Source organism: Pleurodeles waltl, chromosome 3_1 (assembly GCF_031143425.1).
Source record: "Pleurodeles waltl isolate 20211129_DDA chromosome 3_1, aPleWal1.hap1.20221129, whole genome shotgun sequence".
NCBI classification, from domain to species: domain Eukaryota; kingdom Metazoa; phylum Chordata; class Amphibia; order Caudata; family Salamandridae; genus Pleurodeles; species Pleurodeles waltl.
The window spans coordinates 188,502,874-188,519,819 of NC_090440.1; the positions used below are offsets into that span (position 1 = coordinate 188,502,874).

Consider the following 16,946-nt stretch of genomic DNA (forward strand, 5'->3'; position numbering starts at 1 on the left):
ACACACAATACCCAATTGATACCCTACACAAATTAGGGTTCACAATCAATTACAAGCAATCTCACCTTTATCCAGCACAAATTCAACCCTATCTGGGAGCAATTCTGAACACTCAGTCAGCATTAGCCTACCTAAATCCACAACGAATACAAGCATTTCACACGCATTTCCCAATTGCAGGTGAATCAAACCTACACAGTAAGATTTGTCATGAGGCTATTAGGGATGATGGCATCATGCATAGCAATAGTGCCAAACGCACGCCTAAACATGAGACCACTGCAACAGTGTCTCTCGCAACAATGGTCTCAGGCACAGGGTCAACTACAGGATAAGGGGCCAGATGTATGAAAGCATTTTGCATTCGCAAACGGTGCGAATGCCCGTTTGCGAATGCAAAATGCCATTTCAGAATGTATGAAATACATTCTGAACGCAATTTTGAGGAATCGCTAAAATAGCGATTCCTTAAAATTGCGACACTGTTTCGAGAGTCGCAAATTGCGACTCTCTAAATTAGAAATCGCAAATAAGGATTCCTTATTTGCGATTTCTTAGCACATGTATGAAGCCATTCCTAAATGCGATTTTGGCATTTTGGAATCGCTAATTACCACCAAGTTGAACTTGGTGGTAACCATGTGCAAAATTTAAAAATGCATTTAAAATGCATTTTTAAATTGTACATGTAAAGCACACATGCCCTTTTGGCATGTGTGCACCTTACATGTTCCCCCAAAAACGTTTGGGGTGCAGCAGAGGGGGCCTTAGCCCCCCAGCACCCTGGGGTTTTGAATTTCCAAAAATTGCGATTTCTGGTTCAGAAATTACAATTTTGGAAATGCAGAAAATTCGCAGATATAGGCCCATAGCTGCGAATGGGGCTGGTATCGCAATTTGCGAATCGGTTATAGCATTTGCGATTTTTAAGAAATCGCTATTACCAATTCGCAAATATGATACATGGCACTTTGCGAGTCGGAAATAGCGAATTCTTAACAATCGCTATTTCCGAATCGCAAAGGGCTGTGATGATACATCTGGCCCCTAGTGTTGTTGGAGTGCCAAACTTACAATTCTCTGCAATGGTGGAATCACACCAACTTATCAAAAGGGCGGCCATTTCAGGACCCTGTGCCACGTACCGTATGATTAAAACAGATGCATCCATGACAGGCTGGGGAGCCCATCTCTAAAATCTTAAATACAGTGAGAATGGGACTCAGTCCAGCAAACGTATCACTTAAACCACCTAGAATTGCTGGCAGTCTTTTTAGCCAGCAAAGCATTCCAACCACAGATCACACACAAAATAATCTTAAAAAGGATAGACAACATGACAACAATGTATTATCTGCAAAAATGGGAGGGGGGGGTTAGGGAGGGGGGGGAAGACACTCATCCCAGTTGTCCCTCTTAGCACAAACAATTTGGAAATGGGCAATTCACAATCACATCCAACGCGGAATACATCCCAGGGATACACAACCAGCTAGTGGACCTCTTAAGCAGGACGCAGCAACAAATACACGAATGGGATATTCACCCACGAGTAATTCAATATTACTTTCAGATGTGGGGAACACCAAACATAGACCTTTTCCCAACAAGCAAAAACGCAAAATGCCAAAACTTTGCATCCAGATGCCTACACCCTCAATCCTAGGGCAATGCTCTATGGATACATTGGTCAGGGATACTTGCTTACGCTTTCCCCCTCTCCCGTTAATTTCATTTCTGGTCATCAAGATGCGTCACACTTCACTCACTATGATACTCATAGCTCCCACATCGACACGACAACACTGGTACACAACACTATAGGATCTGTCAGTAGTACCACATCGCAAGCTCCCAAACAGACCAGACCTGTTGACTCAAAACAAGGGTCAGATTAGGCATCCCAAACCCAGTATGCTCAACCTAGCAATTTGGCTCCTGAGGTCATAGAATTTGGATACCTACAGCTTCCATCAGAAAGTATGAACATTCTAAAACAAGCACGTAAACCTACAACCAGGCAGTGCTACGCAAATAAATGGAAACATTTTGTATATTACTGACAACCTAAAAACATTGTTCCACTTAAGGCATCAGTACTGGATATTGTATGTTATTTGCTTCATTTACAGAAAGCAAATCTTGAATATTCATCTATCAAAATTAATTTGTATTCCATGCTTTTAAATCGAAGACATTCAATTCAATTAGCTTTTATAAAGTGCAACTACTCACCTGTAAGGTGACCACCATTCATTATATATTATGCTTTTTACTAGGAATACATATACTTGTCATGATGGTGCCATTTAATCTAGATCATAGTACACCATGTTTTGCTTGATATGATTCATACATACAGGGAGTGCAGAATTATTAGGCAAGTTGTATTTTTGAGGATTAATTTTATTATTGAACAACAACCATGTTCTCAATGAACCCAAAAAACTCATTAATATCAAAGCTGAATATTTTTGGAAGTAGTTTTTAGTTTGTTTTTAGTTTTAGCTATGTTAGGGGGATATCTGTGTGTGCAGGTGACTATTACTGTGCATAATTATTAGGCAACTTAACAAAAAAATATATATACCCATTTCAATTATTTATTATTACCAGTGAAACCAATATAACATCTCAACATTCACAAATATACATTTCTGACATTCAAAAACAAAACAAAAACAAATCAGTGACCAAAATAGCCACCTTTCTTTGCAAGGACACTCAAAAGCCTGCCATCCATGGATTCTGTCAGTGTTTTGATCTGTTCACCATCAACATTGCGTGCAGCAGCAATCACAGCCTCCCAGACACCGTTCAGAGAGGTGTACTGTTTTCCCTCCTTGTAAATCTCACATTTGATGATGGACCACAGGTTCTCAATGGGGTTCAGATCAGGTGAACAAGGAGGCCATGTCATTAGATTTCCTTCTTTTATACCCTTTCTTGCCAGCCACGCTGTGGAGTACTTGGACGCGTGTGATGGAGCATTGTCCTGCATGAAAACCATGTTTTTCTTGAAGGATGCAGACTTCTTCCTGTACCACTGCTTGAAGAAGGTGTCTTCCAGGAACTGGCAGTAGGACTGGGAGTTGAGCTTGACTCCATCCTCAACCCGAAAAGGCCCCACAAGCTCATCTTTGATGATACCAGCCCAAACCAGTACTCCACCTCCACCTTGCTGGCGTCTGAGTCGGACTGGAGCTCTCTGCCCTTTACCAATCCAGCCACGGGCCCATCCATCTGGCCCATCAAGACTCACTCTCATTTCATCAGTCCATAAAACCTTAGAAAAATCAGTCTTGAGATATTTCTTGGCCCAGTCTTGACGTTTCAGCTTGTGTGTCTTGTTCAGTGGTGGTCGTCTTTCAGCCTTTCTTACCTTGGCCATGTCTCTGAGTATTGCACACCTTGTGCTTTTGGGCACTCCAGTGATGTTGCAGCTCTGAAATATGGGCAAACTGGTGGCAAGTGGCATCGTGGCAGCTGCACGCTTGACTTTTCTCAGTTCATGGGCAGATTTTTTGCGCCTTGGTTTTTCCACACGCTTCTTGCGACCCTGTTGACTATTTTGAATGAAACGCTTGATTGTTCGATGATCACGCTTCAGAAGCTTTGCAATTTTAAGAGTGCTGCATCCCTCTGCAAGATATCTCACTATTTTTGACTTTTCTGAGCCTGTCAAGTCCTTCTTTTGACCCATTTTGCCAAAGGAAAGGAAGTTGCCTAATAATTATGCACACCTGATATAGGGTGTTGATGTCATTAGACCACACCCCTTCTCATTACAGAGATGCACATCACCTAATATGCTTAATTGGTAGTAGGCTTTCGAGCCTATACAGCTTGGAGTAAGACAACATGCATAAAGAGGATGATGTGGTCAAAATACTCATTTGCCTAATAATTCTGCACTCCCTGTACACTGTAAGTTACTGTTTACTCGTTTGTTTATATATATATATCCATGCTTATGTCTACTATTCTGGTACCCATGTGATTCTTTGCTTTCACTAAGGTTGTTTCTCTGACCAATTTTTGGGGGGATTTGGGTACTCTTCACTTGTTTGTCTTTGTGTTTGACTAATTTTGAGCTTCATAATACCTTTAGCACACAGCTTTCCCACGTCTTATGTCGGCATATCGATTTCTACAATCTCTCTTTCTGTCTACATATAGTGCATGCAATCCTTGCTTAAAGCACATTTTCCTTACAAGGTATTCGTGTTAATATGGCGGCACCCATTTTTCGGTGTTTCTCGTAGTTTGTTTCGATAACGTTCTCAACGCGATAGCTCTTTTTCTATTTTGCTTGTCGAGGCATTTTTAGTTCTCTCTCTATGTTCATTCCCGTGGGTATTTATGCATGTCTAATGGCGGCACCCCTCAAGCTGTTTTTCTCGCTATAGAAACGATACTCTCCATGCTGGCTGGTTAGATGAACGTCATCCCGTCTGTGCTGGTATGCTTTTATCGGGTCCGTACATTTCAGTGTGAGCAAGGGCACACAGTGACTACCTGCCTGAATTTGCCCTGTATTTCCTAACTTATTTTTCGTGTATATTTATGCGTGTCCAATGGCGGCACCTCTCTAGTTATTTCCTTGCCATAGAAACAACACTCTCCATGCTGGCTAGTAAGATTAACGTTATGGTGTCTGGGTCGGTATGCTTTTGTTGGACATGCATATTTCAGCTGGGGTAAGGGCATACGTTTACTACCTACCTGAATTTGCCTGGTATTTCTCTACTTGTTTTTGACAGCGTTTCGAGTGACACACTGGGGCGTTGATTTGCTTTCTCCTTTTTCTCCATGTGGTATACACGTCATATTTTATTGCTTATCCATTATTAAGTGTTAAGTCACGCATATGTTTTGGTCCATATATTGTGGCATAATGTTGATTGAATATTGACATGGGGGTCATTTCATCCTTTATCCGCACTCCTATTGTCTGGTAGAGTTTTTAATAACGTTTGCTTTTCCCTTCATTTGTTTGTATTTCGCGATGGATCCAACTTACTTATCTGTGAAGGTCATCTAGTGGTATTTGCATTTAGTGCTCTGTTCTTCTTCTTTTTTTTTTTTTTTTTTTTTTTTCTTATTTATTTTGGCATTGGGGCTCCAAAATTGCTTGTATTTCTTCATCTTCCTTTTAGGCTTATCATGGTCATTTGATATATCTAGCGATTCGAGAAGGACACCTATGACAGAATTCACATATTATTTATCAAAGAGGCATATTCAAGCCTTACTCATACAGTAGTACCGTAGGATACATCTTTTCGAACTCTTATATATTCAAGGTATTTTTTTGTTAAACTTCTATCTCCACGTCACTTCTTACTTTTACCATGCAAAATGGGCAATTCACAATCACATCCACCTGCTAGCGGAATACATCCCAGGGATACACAACCAGCTAGTGGACCTCTTAAGCAGGACGCAGCAACAAATACACAAATGGGAGATTCACCCACAAGTAATTCAATATTACTTTCAGATGTGGGGAACACCAAACATAGACCTTTTCTAAACAAGCAAAAACGCAAAATGCCAAAACTTTGCATCCAGATGCCTACACCCTCAACCCTAGAGCAATGCTCTATGGATCCATTGGTCCGGGATACTTGCTTACGCTTTTCTCCCCTCTCCCGTTAATTCCATTTCTGGTCAACAAGATGCGTCACACTTCACTCACTAGGATACTCATAGCTCCCACATCGGCACTTCAACACTGGTACACAACACTATAGGATCTGTTAGTAGTACCACATCGCAAGCTCCCAAACAGACCAGACCTATTGACTCAAAACAAGGGTCCGATTAGGCATCCCAAACCCAGTATGCTCAACCTGGCAATTTGGCTCCTGAGGTCATAGAATTTGGATACCTACGGCTTCCATCACTTCTTACTTTTACCATCTATACCCACGCACTCGTATGGTATAGGTTTCTGGAGTGGGTCTTATTTTGCACTTACTTTACTGATGTTCTGGCTGTATTCACGGGTGGTCTCTGTTTCATTGGCTTTTTATTACGCCGATTAAGATTTTTATTTACATGTAGACTAGTTTGTCAATCATTTATGGTATATTCTTTTACATGTTTGGGTGTTATGCAGCTGGAGTATTTTTTTATTGACATTTCTGGTGTGGTTGTTCTGGAGTAATATAGTATCCTTTGTTCATTATATGTTTTGGAATACATATGTTTTTCTTTTTTGCATTTACATCTTACAGTCTTGAAAAAGTCTTGTTGACGAAACACATGTTGGCAGTTGCATCTTTGGACTTAGGATTTCATTCTTCTTCATGAACTATTAGAAGGAACAATAAAGAACTGACTTTTCATACTTACTGTGAACTGTGATTTCCAATGACCAAGAAGATTACGAACTACCGTTGGTGTGCCCTAGTTGGATATTAATAACTCACCCTCAAGGGTCTCAAGGCCTTGGATCTTCCTTTCCAAAGGCTTTGTGCCCAAGTAGTGGGGTAGTTCGCGCTTAGGCTTTCTTAACTTTTTGTCCACATAAGCTATCCATACCAAATATGCGTCCTTTTTTTCCAACACCCTAGGGCTTCTAAAGGTACCCAGAGTTTGTGGGTTCCCCTGGAGGAGACCAAGAAATTAGCCAAAATGCCGCTAAAATTTTGTTTTGTTTTTTCAGAAAAATTGGAAAAAAGGGATGCAGAAAAAAGCAAGTGTGTTTTTCCCTGAAAATGGCATCAACAAAGGGTTTGCGTTGCTAAAACCACAATATTCCCAGCTTTCAGGAACAGGCGGACTTGAATCAGAAAACCACATTTTTCAACACAATTTTGGCATTTTACTGTGACATACCCATTTAAATTTTTTTTTTTTTTTTTTGTGTGTGCTTTTAGCCTTCTTCCAGTTAGTGACAGAAATGGGTGTGCAAGCAATGCTGGATCCCGGCCAGCTAAACATTACTGAGAGGTAGAAAACATTCTGAATTCAGCAAGGAGTCATTTGTGTAGATCCTACAGGGTTTTCCTACAGAAAATAACAGCTGAAATAAAAGAACATTGAAATTGAGGTTAAAAAAAAAAAACAGCCATTTTTCTCCACGTTTTACTCTGTAACTTTTTCCTGCAATGTCATATTTTCAAAAGTAATATAATGTTATATCTTCTGGACTCTTCCAGTTGCGTGGATATACAGGGCTTGTAGGTTCATCAAGAACTCAAGGTACCCAGAGCCAATAAAGGAGCTGCACCTTGTAATGGGTTTTCATTGTATACCGGGTGTACAGCAATTCATTTGGTGAAATATAAAGAATGAAAAATCTGTATCAAGGAAAATAAACCTTTGTATTTCTAAAATGGGCACAAGATAAGGTGTTGAGAAGCAGTGGTTATTTGCACATCTCTGAATCCCATGGTGCCCATACTAGCATGTGAATTACAGGGCATTTCTGAAATAGACGTCTTTTTTAAACACTGTCTTACATTTGGAAGGAGAAAATGTAGAGAAAGACAAGGGGTAATAACACTTGTTCTGGTATTCTGTGTTCCCCCAAGTCTTCCGATTAAAAATGGTACATCACTTGTGTGGGTAGGCCTAATGCCCGCGACAGGAAACGCAACATGGACACATCACATTTTTACATTGAAATATGACGTGTTTTTTGGAAAGTTCCTAGCTGTGGATTTTGGCCTCTAGCTCGTTCGGCACCTAGGGAAACCTACCAAACCTGTGAATGTTTGAAAACTAGACACCTGGGGGAATCCAGGATAGGGTGACTTGTGGGGCTCTCACCATGTTCCGTTACCAAGAATCCTTTGCAAACCTCAATTTGGCCACAAAAAAACACTTTCCTCACATTTCAGTGATGGAAAGTTCTGGAATCTGAGAGGAGCCACAAATTTCCTTCCACCTACCATCCAAGTCCCCCGATAAAAATGGTACCTCACTTGTGTGGTTAGTCCTAGTGCCTGTGACAGGAAACACCCCAAAACGCAACATGCACACATCAAATTTTTACATTGAAAACTCATGTGTTTTTTGGAAAGTGCCTAGCTGTGAATTTTGGTCTCTAGCTCAGCCGGTACCTAGGAAAACCTACCAAACCTGTGCATTTTTTAAAACTAGACACCTGGGGGAATCCAGGATGGGGTGACTTGTGGGGCTCTCCCCAGGTTCTGTTACCCAGAATCATCTGCAAACCACAATATTTGGCAAAAAAAACACTTCTCCCTCGTATGTCGGTGATAGAAAGTTCTGGAATCTGAGAGGAGCCACACATTTCCTTCTACCCAGCATTCCCCCCAGTCTCCCGATTAAAAATGGTACCTCACTTGTAAGGGTAGGCCTAGTGCCTGTGACAGGAGTAGATCACACAACGGTCAATGTTGGTCCTTGCATGAGGGCAACTGTTGACCCTGGGATGATCCATTCGTGACGCAGGCACTCAAGTGGGGTAGCGTTTTTATCAGGACAGGTGGGGAAACACTGGGTGGTAGGAATTTTGTGGATCCCAGCATATTCCTGTAGTTTGTGTGACAGAAATGCAAGAAACAATTTAGTTTTTATTCAACCTTATACCTTTGCAGGGTATTCTGGGTAAGAAAACTTTGGGGAATCCACACAAGTCACACCTCTGTAGACTCCCCCCAGATGTCTAGTTTACAGAAATGTCTGGGTTTGGTAGGTTTCCCTATATGGCTGCCGAGCCCAGGACCAAAAACCCAGGTGCCTGCCTTACAAAACCAGGTTGTTTTGTGATGGTTAATTTTGATGTCTCCACAATACGATTTGGGCTGTGGAATTTGGGGCTGAACTAAATTGGGGAGCTCCCAAGAGAGCACTTTGACTGTGCTTGCCGCCGCATGCACCTGTTCTCTGGGTTGGGCTAAACCGCTATTGTCCCGCTGCACAGACTGTGCTTGCAACGGGACAGCAGGCCTGTCCTCATCACCTGCCTCGTAATCAATGGAAGAGGAGTTATCGAATGGGACTCCTTCGACTGAAAAATCACTCCCAGAGTCTGGCCATTGTCCCATCCCTCAGATGCTGTCTCAGTCTCTGATTTTCCGTCAGAGCTGTCCTCTATAACCTGAGTGAGGGCTTGAGCAGCAGTCATCCAACGAGATTCCATCTTTGCTACTGGCTCAACTGTTTCTCTAAAACACTAGCATACATAGACAGTCACAAAATTGCGTGTGTGTGTGTGTGTGTGTGTGTGTGTGTGTGTGTGTGTGTGTGTGTGTGTGTGTGTGTGTGTGTGTGTGTGTGTGTGTGTGTGTGTGTGTGTGTGTGTGTGTGTGTGTGTGTGTGTGTGTGTGTGTGTGTGTGTGTGTGTGTGTGTGTGTGTGTGTGTGTGTGTGTGTGTGTGTGTGTGTGTGTGTGTGTGTGTGTGTGTGTGTGTGTGTGTGTGTGTGTGTGTGTGTGAGTGATACGTGCAACAGTAGAGGTCACCTTACCTTTGCTCCCCTTAATCAGCACGTTCTTTCAAGACACACTATTACTTCACCTTGTCACATACCAGTCGTCACGGTCTTTAGCACCCAGACCAACAATCATTATTGGTGCTCCCACTCCCATGACCTCCTCCGCGGATTCCCTTACTACCACCAAGCTAAAGTGCTGTCATCTCCATAGCCCCCCGCACATACATTTCATTTGTATTATAGCACAGGTAATGGCTGACTTTACTAATCTACTCAGCTATTTACATAAAATACAGATTTGATCTTTGCAGTAGGCATATAAACCTTCTGCGCTACTTAATGGCATCGAAACTTCAACTAGACAAAAGTCAGATCCTTTTGTGGCAGAAACATAATCACAAGACTTACTTGACTTTTTTTTATTGCTGTCTAAAACCTGCAGTTAAAACGCGTCAGTTGAAGTATGTGCATTGCGCATTGCTTTGAAGACGCAAGCTGCAACTGCTAGAGAACTGGTGGCAAATATATATAGATCCCTTTTATATGTGGGTGTGGTTTTCCTGGGGGCCGATCTCAGCCCCCAGGGAAAACACGCATGCGTAGACAAGTGATCGCTGTATATCTATATAGATAGATTTATCTATCTATATAGATACATATATCTACATAGATATATCTATCTATATATCTACATAGATATATATATATATATATATATATCTCTATGTGTTCGATGACATGTGTAGCTGCAGATACACATGCTGTGCATACCTCTGCCATCTAGTGTTGGGCTCGGAATGTTACAAGTTGTTTTTCTTCGAAGAAGTGTTTTCGAGTCATGGGATCGAGCGACTCCTTCTCTTCGGCTCCATTGTGCATGGGCATCGACTCCATGTTAGATTGTTTTCTTTCCACCATCGGGTTCAGACGGGTTTCCTTTCGCTCCGATAGTTAGATTTGAAAAACCTTGAAAATGCTTAATTTCTTGTCGGTATTGTTTCGATCACGTTACACCTTCTATCGACACTTCGGTACCGTCGGAACAAACATCTCTACTCGCCCTTCGGGGCGCCCGCGCCCAACTCAGGCCTGGTTGGGCCGACCGCGTGGAAGCCTCATAGATCAGACTCCATTCCGATTCTTTCCTTGGTGCCACGCTAAATTCCCTTATACAGACCAACACCTCGTCTGTAATCTCTGCCTTTCCCCGGACCATCGAGAAGAAAATTGCAAGGCCTGCAGATCCTTCCAATCAAAAAAGACACTTCGGGGACAGAAGAGCACCGAGGCTGGAGATGGTGTCAAAAAGTTCAGAATATCTTGACATCGAAGAGGAAGAGATCATGCAGACCGCAGTCTCCGTTCGAGGATCCGACTCCGACCAGGATTCCGAGGAGGACAAACCGGTCACGGCAGGACAGCACGTCAGTACGCCTGCCCCTGTATCATGTAAGCCGAAACATAAGTCCTTGGGGACGCCACTGCCGGAAGGCCATGGCCAGAAGACGCTCGGTGACCAACCCACAAGTTCGGCACCGAAAAAGGCCACTCCTCCGAAGCCATCGGAGTCGAGTCGAAGCTCCGTCTCCAAACCGAGCAAACATCGCTCTTCCGAGTCCAAATCTCAAAAATATTTTTCGGAGCCGAGACCATCCTCAACCCCATCTTTTTTGGCACCGAAAAAGCCAGCTTCGGAGCCGAAAAGACCTGCTTATACTGAGGAGCATGGACTTTCAAAAACACTTAGAGAAAGCCATAAAACTACTGAGGAGGACTCGCAAATACAACCAATCATGGAAGTAATGGATGAAAGGCAAGCCAGGATTCATATCCATAAAGAAACTGGCAGAATTTTAACTGTGCCTTCTCCAAAACCAAAGAGGAAATTAGCCTTTCAGGAGGAATTGGACACTACACAGCCTCCAGCTAAAGTGCCAAAAACAAAGAGACCTCCACCTCTTCAATTTTCTCCTCCTCAGTCTCCTCACTCTCCACACCTACATATCTCTCCTCCTACCAGCCCTACACCTATGCAGTCACCATCACATTCATTTGATTCGCAGCAGGACAATGTGGATCCATGGGATCTTTATGATCCAGACCCCATTCCGGACAATAACCCAGATTGCTATCCCTCTAAGCTTTCACCACCAGAGGATAGTACAGGCTACAATCAAGTGATGGCTAGGGCGGCAGCGTACCATAATGTCACCATGCACACTGAACCATTGGAGGACGATTTTTTGTTTAATACACTCTCCTCCATGCATGCAACATATCAGTCGCTCCCTATGCTCCCCGGCATGCTAAACATGCTGATCAGATATTTAGCAAGCGTGTAAAAGCAAGACTAATTACTCCTAGAGTAGAAAAGAAATATTAGCCACCGCCTTCCGATCCGGTCTAAATTACTCAGCAACTACCTCCAGACTCAGTAGTGGTAAGCGCTGCCAGGAAAAGGGCAAACTTGTATCGTCTGGTGATGCACCCCCACCAGACAAAGAGAGTAGGAAGTTTGATGCTGCAGGGAAAAGGGTGGGATCTCAGGCAGCCAACCAATGGAGAATAGCCAACTCACAGGGGTTGTTGGCTAGATATGACAGGGCCCATTGGGGACGAGATGAAAGATATAATCCATCATCTCCCCAAAGAACAGCAAAAGAGGGCACAGCAGATAGTGGAGGAAGGGCAAGCCATCACCAACAATCAGATTAGGTCTGCCCTAGACTCAGCAGATACAGCGGCCAGAAGCATCAACACTGCTGTAACCATAAGGAGGCATGCATGGCTTAGGTCCTCAGGATTCAAACCTGAAATCCAACAGGCAGTGTTGAATATGCCATTCAACAAGAAACCGCTTTTCGGCCCAGTGGTCGACACTGCTATAGAAAAAATGCGTAAGGATTCAGACACCGCAAAAGCCGTGGGTGCACTATATGCTACACAATACAGGGATTCGTTTCGCAAACCCCAGTTTAGAGGTGGATTTAGGGCTCAAACTGCAGAGGCATCCACATCACAGCCAAAGCCGGCCTACCAACCTCAATACCAACGAGGTGGTTTTAAAAGCACATATAGAGACCAGTACCCCAGAGGCAGAGGAAAATATCAAACACCTAAATAAGCCTCACAACAAAGTAAACATTGACTTGTGCCATTCCTTCCCAATCCACACCTCCCCTGTGTCAGGAAGACTGCAGAAGTTCCACAACAATTGGCTAAACATTACCACAGACAACTGGGTATTATCAATTATCCGCAATGGCTATTGCCTAGAATTGATACAAACTCCAACAAAACCACACAAACTATCCACAGACCATATCACTCTGTTACAGGAAAAAGTCAAATCTCTATTACTCAAACAAGCAATAGAAGCTGTGCCACAAAATCAAGTAGGGACGGGAGTTTACTCACCGTATTTCCTCATTCCCAAAAAGGATGGCACCCTAAGGCCAATATTAGATCTCAGGACCCTCAATCTTTACATCCTGTCAGAACACTTTCACATGGTAACTCTACAGGATGTTATCCCATTACTTCAAAAACACGATTCCATGTCAACATTAGACCTCAAAGATGCGTATTTTCATATACCCATCCATCCTGCGCACGCAGCCTACCTAAGAAGACAACACATACATGTCTTTCCATATCTAGACGATTGGCTGATAAAATCAAAACAGTCATACGCAGTGTCAAAACCATGCGCATTATGTAATAACCGCACACGCTAGGGTTCTCAATAAATTACCAAAAGTCACAACTACAGCCTGCGCAAATACAGCCGTATTTAGGGGCAATACTAAATACTCAAAAAACGCTTGCAAGTCCAAATACGCAGAGAATACAAGCATTCCAGAATATAATTGCACAGACACAGACAGGTCAACATTACACTGTCAAATTTGTCATGAAAATATTAGGGATGATGGCATCATATCTTGCAATTGTTCCACATGCAAGACTAAACATGCGGCCCTTGCAACAGTGCTGTGCACAACGATGGTCACAAGCACAGGGTCAACTTCAAGATCTAGTGTTGATAGACCGCCAAACATACATGTCCCTTCAGTGGTGGAATTCCACAAATCTAAACAAAGGACGGCCATTTCAAGACCCTGTGCCTCAGACCATAATTACAACAGATGCATCAATGATTGGCTGGAGAGCTCACCTCAACAATCACAACATCCAAGGACAATGGGATGCCCAACACAAACAGCTACACATAAATCACTTAAAGTTGTTAGCGGTCTTCCTAGCACTCAAGGTGTTTCAGCCTCTCCTCATTCACAAGATGTCCTGATCAAAACAGACAACATGACCACCATGTATTACCTAAACAAACAGGGAGGGACACGTTCGTCCCAGCTCTCCCCCCTAACTTAAAAAATTTGGAAATGGGCAATACACAACCAAATTCACCTGGTAGCACAATACATTCCAGGGATACACAACCAATTAGCAGATGTTCTCAGCAGAAATCATCAACAGACACACAAGTGGGAGATTCACCCTCAAGTACTTTAAAAATACTTTCAACAAGGGGGAACACCAGACATAGATTTGTTCGCCACCAGCGAAAACGCAAAATGCCGAAACTTCGCATCCAGATACCCACATCCCCTATCCAAGGGCAATGCTCTATGGATCAATTGGTCAGGGATATTTGCTTAGGCTTTTCCCCCTCTCCCACTCATTCAATTTCTAGTCAACAAATTGCATCAAAACACGCTCAATATGATACTCATAGCGCCTACGTGGGTACGTCAGCCGTGGTACCCAACACTATTACTACTGTCAGTAGTACCACACTCCAAACTCCCAAACAGACCAGACCTGTTAACACAAAACAAAGGGCAGATCAAGCAACCAAATCCCAACGCACTCAATCTGGCGATTTGGCTCCTGAGGTCATAGAATTTGGGTATTTACAACTACCAACAGAATGTATGGAAGCAATCAAGCAAGCAAGAAAACCCACTACTAGACAGTGCTATGCAAACAAATGGAAAAGATTTGTATATTACTATCAATCTAAAAAAATTGACCCTCTTTCAGCATCAATGCAAGATATTGTATGCTATTTATTTCATTTACAAAAATCAAATTAAGCATTCTCTTCCATAAAAATACATCTCACTGCAATTTCCGCATATTTGCAAAATGTACAGCACAGCTCTTTATTTAGAGTACCTGTTATCAAAGCCTTCATGGAAGGCTTAAAATGCATCTTTCCACCCAGAACACCTCCAGTTCCTTAGTGGAATTTAAACATAGTACTTACGTGACTTATGGGCCCACCATTTGAACCTATTGACATGAGTGCATTACAGTTCTTAACATGGAAGGTTGCTTTCCTAGTCGCAATTACATCATTGCGAAGAGTTAGCGAAATTCAAGCACTCACTATTGATGAACCATTCATACAAGTTCCCAAGCGTAAAGTCGTACTACGAACTAACCCTAAATTTCTTCCTAAAGTAGTATCACCTTTTCAGATCAATCAAACAGTGGAACTACCAGTCTTCTTCCCACAGCCAGATTCTGTGGCAGAAAGAGCTCTACATACATTAGACATTAAAAAAGCTCTAATGTACTACATAGATAGAACAAACCCATTCAGGAAAACTAAACAGCTATTTGTAGCTTTTCAAAAACCTCATACTGGTAACCCCATTTCAAAACAAGGTTTAGCAAGATGGATAGTAAGATGCATCCAAACATGTTACCTTAAAGCTAAAAGACAACTCTTAGTTGCTCCTAAAGCACATTCCACAAGAAAGAAAGGTGCTACAATGGCCTTCTTGGGAAACATACCAATGACTGGAATATGCAAGCAGCTACTTGGTCAACACCACATACATTACTAAACACTATTGTGTAGATGTTTTAGTAGCACAGTAGGTCAAGCTGTACTAAGAACATTATTTCAAACAACTTCAACTCCTACAGGCTAACCACCGCTTTTATGGGAGAACTAACTGCTTTCTAGTCTATGCACAGCATGTGTATTTGCAGCTACACATGCCATCGAACAGAAAATGTCACTTACCCAGTGTACATCTGTTCGTGGCATGTTCCGCTGCAGATTCACATGCACCCTCCCACCTCCCCGAAAGCCTGTTGTCGTTTAAGTTAAACAACACTTGTATGTATGTATGTATGTATATATGTTCGGTGGCATGTGTAGCTGCAGATACACATGCTGTGCAAATCCCGCCATCTAGTGTTGGGCTCTGAGTGTTACAAGTTGTTTTTCTTCGAAGAAGTCTTTTCGAGTCACGCGATCGAGGGACTCCTCCCATTTCGGCTCCATTGCGCATGGGCGTCGACTCCATCTTAGATTGTTTTCTTTCCACCATCGGGTTCGGACATGTTCCTCTTCGCTCCGTGTTTCGGTTCGGAAAGTTAGTTAGATATCGGAAAATTCGACTGTATTGTTTGCGTTCGGTATCGGGTTAGTTAACGCAGATCTACACCGAATTTTAAAGAGCTCCGGTGGCCCTTCGGGGTTTCGATTCCCCGGCGGGGCCTGGTCGGCCCGACCACGTGCATCTACAAGACTAATGTAACGGACCCCATTCCGCTTCTGCCCCGAATGCCACAAGTATCCTTACACAGATCAACATTTGGTCTGTAATTTGTGTTTGTCTCCCGAACACAAAGAGGATACCTGTGAGGCCTGTCGAGCGTTTCGGTTGAGGAAAACGCGGAGGGACCGGAGAGCAAGAAGGATTTAAATGGCGTCGGCGCCATCAGGACACCACGACTTGGAGAAGAAGAAACCTTCTCCATTGCTGACTCGGATGAGGCCGAAACAGAACAGACGCCGAAAACCGTGAGTAAAACAGCCCCGGACAAAACTCTCGTAAAAATCATCAAAGCCCAGAGGACGCCACCGCCGGCAGGCCATGGCTTAACCCAAAAAATCGGTGACCGTCCATCGGCACCGAAAAAGGGCACACATGTGTCGAAGTCACCCGACTCCGGTCGAGATACCGGCACAGAACAGACTCGGCCCGAGACACTGGTTCAGAACAATCTCGACATTGAGATACCGGCACCAAGATGAGTCAGCACCGAGAGATCGGAACACCGAAACTCAAAAAAGTGGCTTTGGAGCCGAAAAAGACTGTTGAAAAGGTTTCGATACCGAAACATCCGGCTTCGGAGCCAAAAACAAGTTCCTACACCGAGGAACAAGGGCTTTCCACACAAATGCAAAGCCATAAATTCGGACAAGAGCTAGAAGCAGGGGAGCCAGATTATACACAGAGAAGGCTCCATATCCAAAAGGAGACGGGGAAGATAAGAACTCTCCCTCCTATAAGGACGAAAGGGAAACTTGCTTTCCAAGATAAAGATAAACAAACACAGGCAAAGGTGGCAAAACGAGTAACTCCGCCACCATCACCACAACGCTCACCGCAACCATCACCAATTGCTAGCCCACCTATGATTTAGTCTCCAACGCACACAGGGATGAGCCAAGATGACCCAGATGCATGGGATCTTTATGATGCGCCT

At 43.1% G+C, this 16,946-nt stretch overlaps 1 protein-coding gene across 2 annotated transcripts in view; it reads left to right on the forward strand.

Moving 5' to 3' along the window:
• Positions 1-16,946, forward strand: part of SCAMP5 (secretory carrier membrane protein 5) — a 157,437-nt gene that overhangs the window by 101,173 nt on the left and 39,318 nt on the right. The window lies entirely within an intron of this gene.